This window comes from Anas platyrhynchos, chromosome 10 (assembly GCF_047663525.1).
Source record: "Anas platyrhynchos isolate ZD024472 breed Pekin duck chromosome 10, IASCAAS_PekinDuck_T2T, whole genome shotgun sequence".
Lineage (NCBI taxonomy): Eukaryota > Metazoa > Chordata > Aves > Anseriformes > Anatidae > Anas > Anas platyrhynchos.
The window spans coordinates 16,056,425-16,072,833 of record NC_092596.1 but is presented as its reverse complement, the minus strand read 5'-3'; the positions used below and the strand labels follow the sequence as shown (position 1 = coordinate 16,072,833).

At 45.5% G+C, this 16,409-nt stretch overlaps 1 long non-coding RNA gene across 1 annotated transcript; it reads right to left on the bottom strand.

The window, feature by feature from the left end:
* Window positions 1-3,766: 3,766 nt before the first annotated feature.
* Window positions 3,767-10,484, bottom strand: LOC110353125 (uncharacterized). Its single transcript, XR_002403198.4, has 3 exons — window positions 10,360-10,484; window positions 8,225-10,256; window positions 3,767-3,946 (listed from the first exon to the last, which is right to left on the bottom strand). It is a non-coding gene; the product is annotated as an uncharacterized lncRNA (long non-coding RNA).
* Between the last annotated feature and the right edge of the window lie 5,925 nt (window positions 10,485-16,409).

Below are 16,409 nucleotides of genomic sequence, written 5' to 3'. Positions count from 1 at the left end.
GACTTTTGGCCTTTTATGCATTTTTGGCTTGCACACAACTGAATATAAAATGACCAGGACTAAAAAAAATATTTAATAGAGTATGAAGAGGACCATTGATATGCACGGTACAATGTTTTCTCCCCAATAACTGTATCTGTAGTTAAAACCCACCCGTGGCAGACTGGCTGGGAGGACTGCAGTGACAAGAACATAAGCAAAACGTTCTGCAAAAAGGCAGCACTTGTTTATGCCACACTTGCTCAGAAAGCCCTGGGATGATATGGTTAGCAAAGCCGGGAAAGAAAATCTGTCAGGGAATCTTAAGTAATCAGTCAGTCACGTAATGACTGAATCATCAAGCCAGGCTGTGAAGTAAGGTAGGCTGGCACCATAACATCTAAGAAAAGGGTTGTAATATTGTATGCCACCCTGTAATTAGCAAGATCTAATTTGTTCATTAAGAAAGTCAGATGGTCAGTTGCTGATACTGCTGTATGAAAGGCCTTCCCTGCCCCTTCCCAGCCTGCTCTGTAAATACCTGTTGCTGCTGTTTTCCAAGACTTAAAATATGTCTATAATTCACATAGGACATCTCTCAGGGCCTCACAGTAGCAATGTGACCCGATTCAGACCTTCTACTGTTTTGTGCATTTAGGTACTATTTTGATGTTGCTGGTGTGAAAATACAGTTATTTTTATACCAGAAGACTGCAGGGAGATAGTAAAAACACTAGGCTCTTTGCAAGTGCCTGTACCATGTTAGCTAGTTTAGACTCACCACAAACAGTTGGGATTTCTCTCAAGCTTCCAAACATAAAGTGTCATTACACTGGTAAGTAGAAAAATACTGTATTTTAGAGCTGTGGACTCCAGGGACTCCTCCCAGTGATTTTCTGGGATGAGGAAGGGAGTGAATGTCTGATCTCATTCCAGTAGAGCTGATGCAAACTCACTATTAGCAAAGACCCCATCAGACTCGCATGTCTGTCTAGGAAATGGAATGCCTGGTTTCTACACATAAGCAGTGGACCTGGGTATTTAAAACTCCTTAGTGCCTTTGCAAAGTTCAACTGGCCAGTGCAGTACTGTCCTGGGCTCACAATGGTCATCCCATGTGATGAACTTAGAGGCCACTCCACAGTTTTCTTCCATACACTGTTCTCATAATACAAGCAGTATATCTAAAGGGTTGTCAAGTAGAAGTGGAAGACCGCATCAAAAACTTGTAAAGTCCAATGCCTTTCATGTTTTTACATTTGAAACACCTGCCAAAGATGTTTCAGAGCTTAAAAGTTGACTAAGATGGTAAAAATGGGCTGCATATTTATTTTATTAATGAGAACACCAGAGATGTTAAAGGAAGTATGCAAATGTTTTTGGAAGGGTATAATTTCTCCATTCTTCGACGTATATCATTTTCTGATTCATGGGCACTAGGAGTCACTTTGTCTTAGAGGCAAGTTATTCAGCAGCTGCAGAATTTCCAGCACTGCTGCTGGAAATTGCGGGTACTCACTTGTGTAAAAGACAGATGTAGCTCTCATCAATCCCATATTACAACTGTGATATTGCTACAACTAGTTAATCATTTAAAATGACAAAACCTTGCCACTGGTCTAGAAACAGTACCATAGTACATCCACTTCTGCCCAGGACTCTCCTTTCCATACCCTGTATCCAACCTCCCTGTCTCCCCTCATTCTTCAGCTCCTGCAGCCTCTTCCCTTGTTTCCTCTCTAACATGGCATGGTAGCTTCTAGCCTCCTGCTGTCTGCATGCACATAGGTGAGTGCCAGGACATAAAGTACAGGTTCCCCTTGTTCCCAGCATGGTGGTAGCAGCTCAATGCCACCAGGAGAACCAGCTGTCAAAAGCCTTCTCCAGCTCTGGGTTCCCCTGATCAGCAGGTGCACAGAGCTTCTTCATCACAAATGAATTATTTAGAGAATTCAGCTGCCAAAGTCTGCCAGTGTCAACTAAGTGTTCAGAAATGGAATTTTTCATGTAATATGGCCAAATTGTGTGCTTTATCCTGGAGACAACAATGGCACATCCTCAACACAAAGATGATTGCTATACCGCATTCCACATCCTCCCTCAAAAGCAATGGGGCACACTTATTCTTTTTCTTAACAGGGCAAAATGATACATCTGCCTGCAATCTTCTTAGAAATGGCCGAACTATTTGTTAATTGTCACTTCCTGCTGTTTTACGGAAAATAATCAGGCTGATGTAAATGATTAGGATGGAAAAGGTGGGTGAGGGATGCTTGTTCACCATCTCCTTCAATGCAAAGACTAACGATCATTAAATCAAACAAGCAGGTGCCAAGTTTAAAACAAACAAAAGTAGATACTGTTTTGCAGAGGTAATAGTTAAACTGGGGAACTCATCGCTACGGGCCAAAAGTGACTGGACAATTTAATGGAAGAAAAAAACATTGGGAAATACTATTTATAAAACTAGCACCTCTGGTTGAGGAAGTATGTGAGCTGCAAATCCCTGCAGGCATGTGCAAGCATTACCCATCCTTACGCTGTTCTCACGCGCTTCCCTAAATCACTGCTACTGGCTCCAGTCAGAGATGAGCTACCCTGGTAGACAGACTCCCATTCTGGCATAATCTGCCTGTTCCTGTGTTGAACTTTCAACCTGGAGGGTTAGCATTGGGCCATAGAGTACACAGCTGAAATGAAAGGAACGATCTTGCAATCAAGGCAAAGCTACTTGCTAACAGCACAAATAGACGTGGTACCCATGGTACTAAATGAGCCTGTAGCACAGTTTTGCTGTTCCTTTCCTGGGAGTTTTTCCCTGACATTATAAAAAGATCAGCCAGTTCTCTTTACACAGGTACTAAGCTAACAGTGAATGTGTATTGTACCTATGTGGTGAATGGTGAGTCACTACGTGATTAAGGATTATGATAAATTGAATGGCCTGTTTGCAGGTTCAAGGACAAGCTTTACACCTTTGTCATAAAAGATCCTTGTCCTGGTGAACTTCATATTTCAATATAGTATTTGGCTTGAACAAGCCGGTCTTCTATAGGATAGTCCTGTTCTTCCAAGGTTGCAACAGAAGTGAGATAGTGTTAATATTGTGTTTCTGACCTCTTCATTACAAATACACTCTACTTATACTTCCATTTGTAAAACAAACAATATGCTCATACATATATATGTAATTATAACCAGTTCAGTAGTTTAACATCACAGAACATTGATCTTCTCAAAAGAATGTTCTCATATATTATCCTCCCTACCTGAAAATATATTTTATTCTTTTAAATAACTCTTCCCTGCTCTAACTTCGCCTTAGCATGAAAACAAAATTTCAGCAAAGCTTGCACTCTTGGAATACCAAAAATAGTTTGGCCACAGCAGTGGAAGGGGTGAAAGAAGTGAGAGGCCCTGCCAGTGGGCAAACAAAATCCTGGCCCAATCAGCACAGTGTCTTTGCATAGCTGGTCCAGCCATATATATAGATATTTACTAAAATACATACAATATTTATAGAATTAAAAACATTTCTATATAAGGAAATGGCAACAGGAAGCTGGGTCTGGTAGAATTCCTATACTAAAAAAGCAGCTGCTCCACAAGGGCTGATAGCCCTGGGCAGGGAGCTCAGGGGTGAGATGGAGAAAAAAAGAGAAAGACAGGATGGTTCAAAGGAGAAAGACAAAAGAGAAATTAAGAATTTTTTTAGGGAAGTGAAGGAAAGGGAAGAGAATGGAGGGGAAGAGAAGGGGAGGGAAGGGAAGAACTGGTACCTGTACTCAGTAATTCTCACCTGGCATTGTCCTAAAAAAATGGATCTGCTCACCTTTTCTACCACATCTTTGGTCTTTTTCGGTGTTTGGTTTCTCTTGCTCTCCAGAAGAGGATGGTCTCATCAGCTCAGGCCCCAGGTATGCTGGTCCAGGCCTACAGCAAGGCTGCAATGATTTGATGATGGCAACTGGGGTGAAAAAAATAGAAAACTTTAGTTCTAGGAGCAGTAGCTGGGAGTGGGAGACTGCTTTTCCCTAGCCTTGCCAGACTGTTAGCATCAACACAAGGACATGCAAGCACATGTACATGCACACACACGTGCGTGCAAGCAGACACAAACACAGAAGCACACCCATTTTCAAACAGTCTCCCTGTCTCTCCTGAGAGGCTTAAAGATCTGGCAGGGCCATGAGTTAGCTTTGTACCACTCCGCCACACGCCTTGCGAGCCCGTTTCCCTCCGTGCTGGCTGCAGCAACAGTGCCTGCCTGTTGGGCCCTGACAGTGCTTGGCTCCTGGGAAGAAGTATTCACACACGATGGCAGCTCAAAAGAAAAGTTGAAAAGGAATCAAAGCCATCTCTGTTGAAATAAACATCTGCTCTGCGTTCAGTATCGTGGCAACAGGGCTCACAAAATGCACAGGCAGCCCTCCAAGGGCTCCTGGCACATCACAGCTATCAGTACCTGCTGAAAACAGGCTGGCGGAGTGGTCACAGCCCAGTGGGGAGCACAGATGGGGATGCTCGGAAGAAAAAACTTGGGTCAAAGCTAGAAATAACTTCACAGTTCCCTTGGAGGAATACAGCTTAGAAATTCACCACCCCTGCAGCGACGCTGGCAGATAGGAAGAGACTGCGGCAACATGATTTCTTCGACAGGGCTGGGGCATGTGCTCATTACCCTGATCTGTGACCAGTTTCTTCTCCACTGCCCCAAAGTAGCAAGAGGAAAAAAGCAGTGGGATGCGGCTGTGGAAGAGCACTGGAGCCCACACAACAAGCATTTGGTGACTCTCAGTTAACAGCACCGTGCAGTTCCCCAGGGAGCAGTCAGGGTGGGAGAGACCCATTGCTTTTGTCTCTGCCTACAGCTTCTGCAAGGCCAAAGCAGGACATTAAATGCAAAACCCCTATTCTCCTCGTTGCTGTCTTTGAATTCCTGTACCCTTGCAGAGGCAGGGCTGTGACACAACAGCAAGCTGAGCCCAAGTGGCACAGTGAGCTTGAACAGTTGGGACTCTATTACTGTCACAGCCAGTGGACCCAAGTGCTGTATTTGTCTTCAGTACCTTTTATTATTAATGATGATGGCCTAGTAGGGGTAAGACCACATCCTGGCTCATGGAGACCCACCTGAGCCTCTAGATGGAACTTAGTAATGCTGGCAACAATAAGTGAATTGCATGTGTTTGAGCCAGGAATCAATCTGAAGAAACAACCTGATAATACCCCTGTTACTGAGCTCCTTCCCAGAGCAGAAATGCACATGAAGCAAAGGAACCCGATACCTTCCTGGGAGAGGGAACAGAGAGATTTTTGTCTCTGGTCTGATTTAGCCAAATTCCTCACAGAGCACTGAAGTGACAAACATGGCCTTCACTGAGAGCTTCAAAAGGAAATTGCTGTTTGCATAAAAGACATGCTAAGTTGAGTTGGTTCTTAAAAGGGGACTTGAGCAAGAGGAGAGAGTGGAACAAATCTCTTGGAAAAATGTCCAAAAGCCACTGGATTGTGGGAAACGAAGCTCAACATCTGTGTCCCAGTTGGGCTGTCACTTGATGAGAACAGCAAGTGCCCGGCTCTGGGCATGTTGTTAGACACCACAGATGGTGGCTCCCGTGTAGGGAAAATCAGGAGATGCTCAAGACTTCAGCAAGGCCAGAAAGGGGGGGGGGGGGGGGAGGAGGGGGAAGAGGGCACTACGAAGCTGAAAGGGTGAGGACAGTTCAGGGTTTTGCTAGTTTTACAGCAAAAGAGAGTGAAAAGATAACAGAACTAAAAAGGAAACATGGCTACCAGAAATTCCTGCTAGCTTTTCATCTCAATTTGAATATGTAAGTAGGGTGAGCTGGAAACTTTCCTGCCTTCACAATTCTTGTTTCCAGGAAGTGAAGCCTCAAGCAATGCTGCAAACCAGCCCAGCTGCCCGTACAGCAGCAACTGGTTGAGGGTGAAAACGGACTGACAATGGTGTTAAGAACTCTCAGTTCTGCAATCAGACTTTTACAGGTAGTCTTGTAGGTAAAACAACCCCATGCAAGGGTCTCTATGTGTGAATGGATGAAGCCAAGGCACCAACATTGTCATATGGTCTTTGTGGGTTCAAAGGTAGACTGACTGCTGCGAGGAAAGGAAACTTCCAGTACAGCCCTGTTCGTAGGGAGTTATTTTTCTGCCAACTAGGAGCAACCAAGAGCAGATGACTCATAAGTACACTTCTTTCCCGGCTGCTTTGGAAGCTCTCCTCTATCTGGTCCAACTGCTACGTACATTTATCCCTTGTGCTGACGAGGAAGTCAGACGTAAATACGTGGATCAAGGCCAGCAAGGCTACTGGTAAGACTGTAAATGGCATGAGAATGGCAGTGTGACTTATGTGGTAGAAGACTGCATCCATAAAGGCCATGGTGGTTGATGTATCCTCTGTGTGTGCTAGTGTTTGACCAGCGTTGCATCCATGAAAGGGGGCACACTTTTAAATAAAATGTAAATATAGTGAGACTTAGATAAGTACCTTCTTCTACAAGCAGATGTTGAACAGCACATTCAGTCCAGGAAACTGCCACTACAAAGGTTAAAGTACATGGAGGATATGAGTGAGAAAGGGAAGAGGAAGCCTTGCAGACCCTATTACCATTCACTGCTAACAAGCTGCTGAATACATGGGGCATTGGTTCTCTCTTTCTCAATGTGTGAATGAGGAACAACAGCAGAATAACCTACCAGAGAGTACGAAAGGATCCCCAGGAGACGTGTCAAGAGTGCACTCCAGAGCCTGATCTTCCTGCTATGTTTGGAGAGGCTGCCACAGGGCGAAATGTTTACTAGACTGACTCAGATACTAATGGGAGTCAGGGGATAAGTGGGAGAAGAGAGAAACAAAGGAGTCAGTGCAGCAGAGGAGAGCTGAACTTTCATAAGAGGGAAGTGAGGAAAGCTTGTTTATGAGCTGCTTTGTCAGGAAGTCCTGTGACTAACCTTATTTCACTTACTGATTTTATGTACCAAAATCGTATTTATTGCATGCAGGAAAAAATGTACAGCAACACAGTGAAAAGGTGTGCTCACCTTCCCTTTGCAAGATAGAGCCAAATCCCTGGCAGCTCTCTTGCTGTGAGCATGGCCCACCAGAGCACAGCTTTACCTTTGTAGCTGTGACTGTTGTGGAGGGGCCTGGAAGCAGATTTTGTAATCCCAGGGAGGAAACAAACACGGTTAAGAGCCATGTCCTCTTGCAGAACTGTGGGTTGCTTTTTTGTTTGTTTGTTTGTTTGTTTTTTTGTTGTTGTTTTTTTTTTTTTTTTTTTTTAAATTTAAAATAAGAAAATAAAATATGATGTGCTACAGCTTTGTGTTGCGTCAGTTTGACTGCTCTCATACAGCATAACGTGGCATCTCTTCTTTTTCCATTCACCCTCTCCTGCATCTGTTCTCTATTCTCTGAACTCAAAGGAAAGGAAAACTATGTCATTCTGTGGTTTCAATGGCAACTTATGATCACATAGGAAATGTACAGAACTGCATAGGAGCCTTCTCTCGCAGAGATTTTCACTTTCTGTTCATACCACAGAGTGAGCAGAAGGCCCAGCAACAATCTGGAAGTTTGTGCAAGCCAGACAGGATGAACACGAAGCACAGCATCACCTTGAAAAGCGTGTGTTAATGGCATGGCAAGCCAAGGAAGATGCTGACAGACTGAAAAATTCGAGGGAGGAGAATAGGGAAGGCTCAAGGGCAACAGTGCTAACACAGAAAGATTATAGCAAAATACGCTTAACTTGGTTAAACATCAACTCACAGATAAGAGGAACAAGCCAGCCTACTGAAAGGGTTTGCACAAGCCAAAACAATGAACAGTAGGGCCAAGGCCCTATATGCATGTACAACAAAACAAACAAACAAACAAACAAAGCAAGTTTTGGAGACAGGATAAATAACAAGAAAATTGTTATGGTGGCAGGAGGTACTAGCCCAGATGGCAGCATCCAGTGAGCAGCATCTCAGGTCTGTCACTGCTGTTTTATGCTCATGCTGACGCTTCCATGACTTGGGCTGCCTGGGAACGAAGGACTGGTACAGGTACTGGTAGGCAAGGTGAGCAGACGCCCTCAAATGGCCTTTCTGCCCCACATCCTGCTGCCACGGAAGGGAAACCCTACAAGGCTCTCTCCTCCCCTGCCAGCTCCCCAGGGGCAGATGGGTCACTGATCCGCAATTGTAAGGTCAGAAAGCATAAGTCACGTACCCAGCCTGGCCCAACATGGTGTCCTTGCTCAGAAGTTTATGCTTCAGCTGCTTGCCACAGCCCTCCTGCAGCCTGCGAGCTGCCTGGTGGCAGCACTGAGTCCTGAGAGACAGGCCCTGCAGTGAGACACTTAGTCTAATGCTCCCATGGATTAGGTAGGTCCAACCTGGCCACCTTATCTGCCTAGATGTCTTCTCTGACACATCTTCCCATGCTGTAGTTCAGTGGTTTATGGCTGCTCTGATGGGCGCATTGTGGCTGCTGGCTGGCTTATCCCTTGGAAAACACCAACCTAACTAGCAGGTTTTGAATGGCATGCTGGTGGTGTGACAGCATGGGAGGGAAGACCATGCTGTCTTAATGAGCCCATTTCTTAATTTATAGTGCTTTGCTGGGATGGAAACATGAACTTGCAGGGATGCCCCGAAACAAGAACTTGCAGGGATGGGCCAAGTTGGTGAAAACCTCTGCAGTGGAGGGGTACAGAGAGAGATGAGACGTGGCTAGCAGCAGCAGGTGACATCAGAAAGAGATCTGCTCACTGGGATGCCAGAAATCCTCATGCTTGGTCCTGGTGGTCCCCCTGCCTGCACCCCTCTTGCCCCTCTTTCATGGTTGATGCCAGGGCAAGAGCTCAGCATCCCCTACCTCCCTCCAAATTTCTGCTGTACCTCCAGCCTGGGAAAGGAAAACACAGCATGTCTGGCCCTGTGCTCTACAGGGTGGAGGAGGACGAGGGTTAGAGTCAGGCAGCGAAAAACAGGAACCCACCCATCTCTGTACCAGCTCCCAACCAGTGGACCATTCCCATGGGTAGCTGCCCATTAAAAAAGCTGCTCTGAGGAATGGTTCTGTGTCCCTGCAAAGGTCCTATTTCCCAGGCCACTCCACACCAGCCTATTCCATCCAAAAGTCCCCACCTGCCTCTGCTTTGGGGAATAAAGGCAGAGAGGGAAGGCAAGCAGCAACCAAAATCCTGCCAGGTGTCAATCCTCACTGTGGTTAGCTGGGAGAGGCAGCAAAACTACAAACAGGCCTCTCAAAGAGGCAGTGAGCACCTGGTGAAGCCAGACCTCTCCCCCAGTTATTTCAGAGATATTTATCACATAGCACTGACACCTGCACAGCACCGCCTTTGAAGCTGATTTGTTTAGGAAACAAAATTGAGAGAAAATAGCCAAGTCACCTGAGGTGTCTGAGCACGAAAAGGAAGCTCAATAGTCAATTAGCTGTACTCTGATGCCTGAAGTGGATGAGATTTGGGGGTGGAGGAGAGATAAGACAGCAGATTACACTGACTTTCATTCATTTGCAGGTTCGGCCGGTTTAGCAGGATTTCTGGCTGCTGACATCAGAGTGCTCCATGAGCAGAAGGCAAGGCAAAGCCAACATATTAAATTTTAAGGAAACGCCAAAGAGACTGTCATTAGTGGCTTATTAATAAAATATCACTGTTCTCTGTCATCTCAGGCTTTCGAACAGGGCCTGGGCACCCCATTCTGCCTTTTGCCCTTAAGGTATTTCCCAAGTGTACTTGACTAATTTGGGCTTTTCTAGCTGAGCAAACGCAGGTGCTTTCCCATTAAGGCCAGAACAGGGGCAGTTTGTACAACTGCACCAATTGCTGGGGAGAAGGAAATCATGTTTGAGCTCAGTCCCCCGGGACACCTGTGGTGTTAGGACACCCGCTGAGGGCAGAGAGAGGTGCAGTGGCGGGGAGGCTGGGTCGGTGCTGAGTGGTGTGCGACCGCAGCACCCATATTCTGGTACTGGAACCCCTGAAACAGGATGCAGCACATCACCAAACCACAGCCTCCCAGAGTGACTGGCCAAAGGTCACAGGTTGCTTAGTCCCACTTGTTAGAAAGCATGGATTCACTTAAAGCAAGGAAAATGGGTTTTGTTAAAGTATCAGAGACTGGCTGGTGCCAGGGCATAAGGGTGGAAGGCGGCTGCAGGAACCCTCTCTGCAAAAGGAAATGTGAGACCTGCTGCCGACACTGGGTAACTCTTGGGTAGTGCAGTCAAATTTCTAAAAAAAAAAAAAAAAAAAAAAGTTGCGAGGTGGATTTGTAAACAGCTCCCAGCAGCTGCACACAGTGAGCACCCCATCCATCCCTCTGCCCCCCTCTCACCCTTATCCCGTGCTTTGCACCTTCACCAAAGCCATTTCCTGTCTCACCAGGTGCTGCACAAAGCTGGGACAAGGGCAGAAAAGAGGAAGGAGCAGGATGAGCTCACACCCGAGGTGTAGACCAGGTGCATTCTCATGCAGAAGTTCCCTGCACTCTGGGAAGTTATCAGAGCTGTTAATTACTCACAGCGGCATGTCCCTGGTCTACCCAAACAGCAGGAGGGATGTGCACCCTCCATTTCACCTTCACCTAGCCCCAGCCTAGTCCATGCCCTGGAGCACACGGGCACACCTTGGAGCACACCTGCATGCCCCTGAGCACGCCCGCACACCCAGCCCTGGCAGCGTGGCCAGCTGCGATGTGTGCGGGCTGCCAGGGCATGTTTGGGGTGTGGGGGGGCCACGGCAGACCAGGGGGGTGCCAGGGCATGTTAGGGGGATATAAACATGCAAGGGGGGGGTGCCAGGGCTTGGGGCAGCTAGGCATGCACTGGGGCTCGTGGACGTGCACGGGGGGGGCTTGGGCATGCACCGGGTGAGCCGGGAGCACAGCACAGCCCGTGCTGGAGGCGACAGGCTGGGAAGGGACAGGGCAGCACTTGGGGACCCGTTCGCGGGAGGCTCCTGCCCCCCAGCGCCGGCTGCGGGCAGTGCCGCGCTGCCACGGCCGGCAGCCGTGCTGGGCTGCTGCTGCTGGGTTTGCAGCAGCAGGGATGCACATCGGTTCGACAAGCAAACACACACACAGAAGCATCCCAGAACTGGGCACGAAAGGGACAAACTCCTTGTGGGTGATGCCAGCTCTGTCCCCCTAAGCTGGCCGTGCCGCTCTCTGCTCATTAGTCATCTTGCAATGAAATGTTGGACTGCCCTCAAATTTTACATTCCCATTTCTTGAGAAAATCTGACTTTTCAGAGGTACAGAGGGGGTGGAACGGTTCCATTTTCTCCATCATCACTTTTGGGTTTTGGTCCACTTTCACCCGACTTCGTTAAAGGACCAGGAGGGTTCCTCCACCCATGGATTTACTCCTACAAACTTGTGAAGACAGGAGACCACGAATGCATCCCAGGATAGGAGAGATAGCATGTACCCCACTACCTGCCAAGTGGCTGTCAAGAAGCACAAGGCACAAATCTGCAGGAATCAAGGCTTCATTTGGTTCAGTGCTCACAGCCTCTCTCTTCGGCATGAAAAGCATGACACCTTTCTCCCTGACCCCCCTTCAAGCTAAGAAAAGAAAACGTAACAGGAGCCCAGGCTCTCACTAGGAGCTAGTTATCCTGCAGCATTAATAACTACAGACATATTCAAGCTGCAGCTGGCAAGAGCATTGCCTCAGAACATTTGTAAACGAGGTGCAAAGTAACTCCAGAACCTGACATGAATCTTGCAGTGTTTGACATTTTCCCAGAGCTCTGTGTCCCAGAGATAAACGGCTACAGCTTCCACTAGAAAGCTTTTACCTTCCTTATTGTTAAGGGAGAGCCAAGAACTGACTTGATTACACCAAAAAGGCAAAGAATCCAAAGGAGGGGAAAAAAATTGCATGGTGTGACCCATCTGTATCTGTTTTATATCAGTCCTAACCAGACCAGTCAGCTTGGTTTCTGAGAAGTTTAGCATAGTGCATCTCCAGAAGCACCATGTTATTTGGATTTAGCCTTTAAAACAGAGGCTTTTTTTTTTTTTCTTTTTCCCCCCTCTCTTTGCAAAGTGGGAGTTTTTACTCATGCTACTCAGGAGTCAAAACATACTCTGAAAAGTGTATAGTTGTAGCTTAAACACAACGGCAACCTTCCTTCTTAATTCTTTCTCTATCACTCACTCAGAGGCTTCACGTAACAGTTAAGCAGCATAAAAACATCAATTGTGTGCCAGTTCCTGTAGAGGCCGCACACAACTCATTTATAAGGGTGGCAGGAGCCTCTGTATGAGAATCTGCTAACAAGACTATCCTTGGTACGATGAGCTCTGTGTGCTGAAGGAAATGCTGCTTTTGCAAGCTTATTTTGTTTATCTGACTGTCATAGTTTTGGCTGGGATAGAGTTAACTTTCTTTGTAGAAGTTTTTATGATGCCGTGTTTAGATGAAAAGAATGGTGATAGGACACCAATATCTTAGCTGTTGCAGAGCAGTGCTCACACAGAGCCAAGAACTTTTCAGCTCCTTGTGCTGCTCTGCCAGCAGGGAGGCTGAGGGTGCACCAGGAGCTGTGAGGGGACACATCCAGGACAGGTGACCCAGGCTGACCAAAGGGATGTCCCACACCATGTGGAGTAACACTCAGCAATAACAGAGGGAGGTGGAGGGTGAGGGGAACATCTGGAGTAATGGCATTTGCCTTCCCAACAAACCATGCAATGAGCCCTGCTTTCCTGGAAGTGGCTGAACACCTGCCTGCTGACAGGAAGTGGCAAATGAATTCCTTGTTTTGCTTTGCTTGCACCTGCAGCTTTTGCTTTATCTAGCAATCTGCCTTTATCTCAACGCATGAGTTCTCACACTTTTACCTTTCCAATTCTCTCCCCCATCCCACCTATGGAAAGTGAGTGAGCACTGCGTGTGTGGTACTGAGCTGCCTGCCGGGATTAGACCAAAACAATCACCTAGAGAGGAAGAAAAGCAGAAAAACAATTAACAAGTCAGGAGATAAAGGTAGTATAAGGACAGTATAAGCAGCAGCACACTTACAAAACTATTAGAAAACACCCTTGCTTTACCATGTCTATTAATTAAATATAAAGAATCATGGTCCTAGTCCAGATGATTCAGGAAGACACTTAGTGCCCATTGCATGAGCAAAGTTTCTCCTTTGTACACTGATGCTCAGGAGGAAAAATCCAAAGGCTGGGAACAGCCATGCCCCAGGGCAGAGCACTCTGGGTGCTGGCAGGAGATGCTCAGAAGAATCAAAAGCAGAGACCGGCTGCCTCCAGCACCCCTGCCCTGGCTGGGTGCTCTGCCGTGGGACACATGGAGCACAGCCTGTGCTGGCTCCTTGGCCACTTCTCAGCTGCCATGGCTGGGGACACTTTTGATGCTTCTGCTCTGAACCAGACGGCGTTGTGTCCCCTTGGGGCTGTGGGAGGAAAAATAGCTCAGAGGACTGCTCTGCACTAGGGACAAAGCTCTCAGATACTTCCTCTTCCTAGTTGCTTAAAAAAATAAAGAAAATTACATTTCCCAACCCCTGACAGGGTGTTACATTTCCTCAAGAGGAAGAAAAGCTGTACACCAGCTGAGTCAGCTCTGGGTTGCATAAGATATACCTCAGTCACTCTGGGAGAGTGACATTCACTCTAATTCCACTATTATTGGCATCCATAAATCTGCATGTGTCACACACTTATTGTAAAAAGTTAGCAACTCGGGGTGACTTTGCTTAAAGGGAACAAAAAAACTATCAAGCCCATGTGCATTAAGAAGATGCTATACAACATCCCAACATACAGATAAAATAAAAGATGGCAGCTATAAATAAGAACATTTAAAGATCAGCATCACAAAGTTGGGCATTGGCAAGTCAAAAATCTCCTGTTATTTACATAATTACTTGATAAGAAAGTAACAGAGCCCTAAGCTCTCTGGCTGCTTTTTTTTTTTTTTTTTTTTTTTTTTTTTACAGTACGCTTCCCATTTTTGCTCTACTTCTAGAACACAACAGAGCAAAAATCCACATTGCATCCACTTCCACATATTTTTTTAAATCTACAATTGACCAACATGCAAAAATACATGGCATGTTAAGAAGATAAGCTAGTGAGTGATTCAGGAGAGATGTTGAAACACCTTTGGGAGCACCAGGAGCAGGGGAGAGCTGTATGAGACCTGGTTTAAGTCTCAGGGCCACTGCGTGCTGCTGCCAGACCTTGTCCTCCTACCATATTTGGTAGAGCAACGAGGATGCAAAGCAAGAACTAAAAGCCTGGCTTGGCAGGCAGTTGGCAATAGAGCCTGTTTTGTGTATGCTGTAATTTGCGGTCACTATCTCAGGGAGATCTGATGCACTTTGCTCCCTCTGAGCATTCCCTGCCTCTGCCCTCCAGCCTTCACCTCACCACGCTCTGTACTGCAGCAGCCAGCATGAGAGCCCAGGGCTAAAAGGCATTCTGATTAACACAGGGCAAAGCAGACAAGGAAAGAACTTGTGCATACCCCAAAAGCTAAAGGAAGATGAAATACAGGCTTATGGCCCAACGAGAAGGATCAGAATGAGCTGGCTGCAGTGAATCTTGGTGCATTTGATTTTCCTTTTGTTTTAGTCCTCGCAAAAACTGTTATCTATAATCAAAGTGCATTAACTTTAACAAGCAAATAAACATACATCCAGATGAACAGGCTGGAGAACACTGAGATAAAGTGGATGTCTTCAGATGGGCAGGGCTATATTAGTCCCTGAGTGCAGAATGACCTAAATACTGAGGCCACCTGAAATCCTGGCAATGCCTGCAGCAAACAGGAGAAGTCTCTAAAAACTGAAGAACAAACATTATATTTGTTTTCAGAAAGGAAGCCTCCAAGCAATTATTCATCCAGTTATCCAACTCTTATCCCGAGAGAAATCCTGGAACAAAGTAAACAATTTTATATTCCTTCTTTGCCTTGTTTATGAGCCATTAACAACAGTTTGTGCCAAAACACACACACACACACACACACACACACACACACACACACACATATATATCTATATTTGATAGCCCAAATATGTGGGGCAACATCCTTATGATCAACTTGAAGAAATATAACAGTTAATCACTGAGATAGGCAAGCAGCTAGCTAAAAACAAAACAAAACAAAACACTCTTAAAGAGCACTTGACCACCCAGCAGGATAGCAAATGCTGCTATTTCACAGGAATCTGCCAGGTTAGCAGCTTTTTTCAGCATTTTAAACAATTTAATCATGTGAAAGATGGCACTCCATGGATTATATTGAATGAGAAATGGTTAGAAAGATGTCCAGGGACACGCTTAGAGTATAAAAGATTGCAACAGTTTCCAAATGGCACAGAAAGATAAGTGACAAAAATGCAATTCAATAAAATTGTTAAAAGTATTCCTCTTAGGCAGAAGAAATCAATTTTGCAGAAAAAAGTGACTAACAGGGTAGCAGCATCGCTAAAAAGATCAAAAATTGTAGAAAGCCACAAACTGACTGTATAACAATTCATTGCCACAAAAAGAAGGAAAAACTACTCATTCTGGACATACTTGGGGAAAGGACTGATGGACAAATAAGGTAAGTGTTCTGCTGTTCTGGGGATGATGCAGTTTTGCTTAGAAAGCAACACACACAGCTATAGAGAAGACCAGTAAGAATGACAAAATGTTTAGAAACATAATTTAGGAGATGAGTTTGAAAGATTTGGGCTGTTTTCAAAGAAAACAGAAGATAGAGACTGAAGTCAAGGCAGTATATCAGAGTGCAAAAACAGCTGCTGAACAGTCATGGTCCCTGGCAATAGCAGAAAGAACAAGAAATCAACTTAGTTTGCAGCAAATTTAATTTAGGTCAGTTACTAAGGGAGTTTTCTAATTAAGGCAAATACAGCAGTAGAACAGAATATTTGGGAGCTTCCTTCATGAGATTTTTATTTATATATATATAAAAACAACCAACAGCAACAACAACAACAACAAAAAAACAAGCTTGGCAAACAGACACCATTAGTGCTCAGTTCTGGCACAGAAGAACACAGCAGGTGTTGTCCTGAGACCTCCTCTAGCCCTACCTAAGCTTTAATAAATGGTTTATCAATATAATTTTACGTAACTCCTGTAAACAAAAAATACCCCACACATATTACACACCTAATAAAAATGAGCCAGTTTTTCCAAGGATGCAGGTTTTTTGCTTTAAGCTAAGCTTAAACACAGCCCCTTAAGTCCAACATGCAGATGGGTGTGTTACCAGCTTTTCTGCCTTTTATTCCCCCTAGGAAAACAAGTCAAAGTCTTGTGCACACTGGAATAGCTATATGAAAATCAGCTCTTGAAAAATGTTAGCTAATGGTTCTGCCTTAGTAGTTGCCAATGTAGTCAGG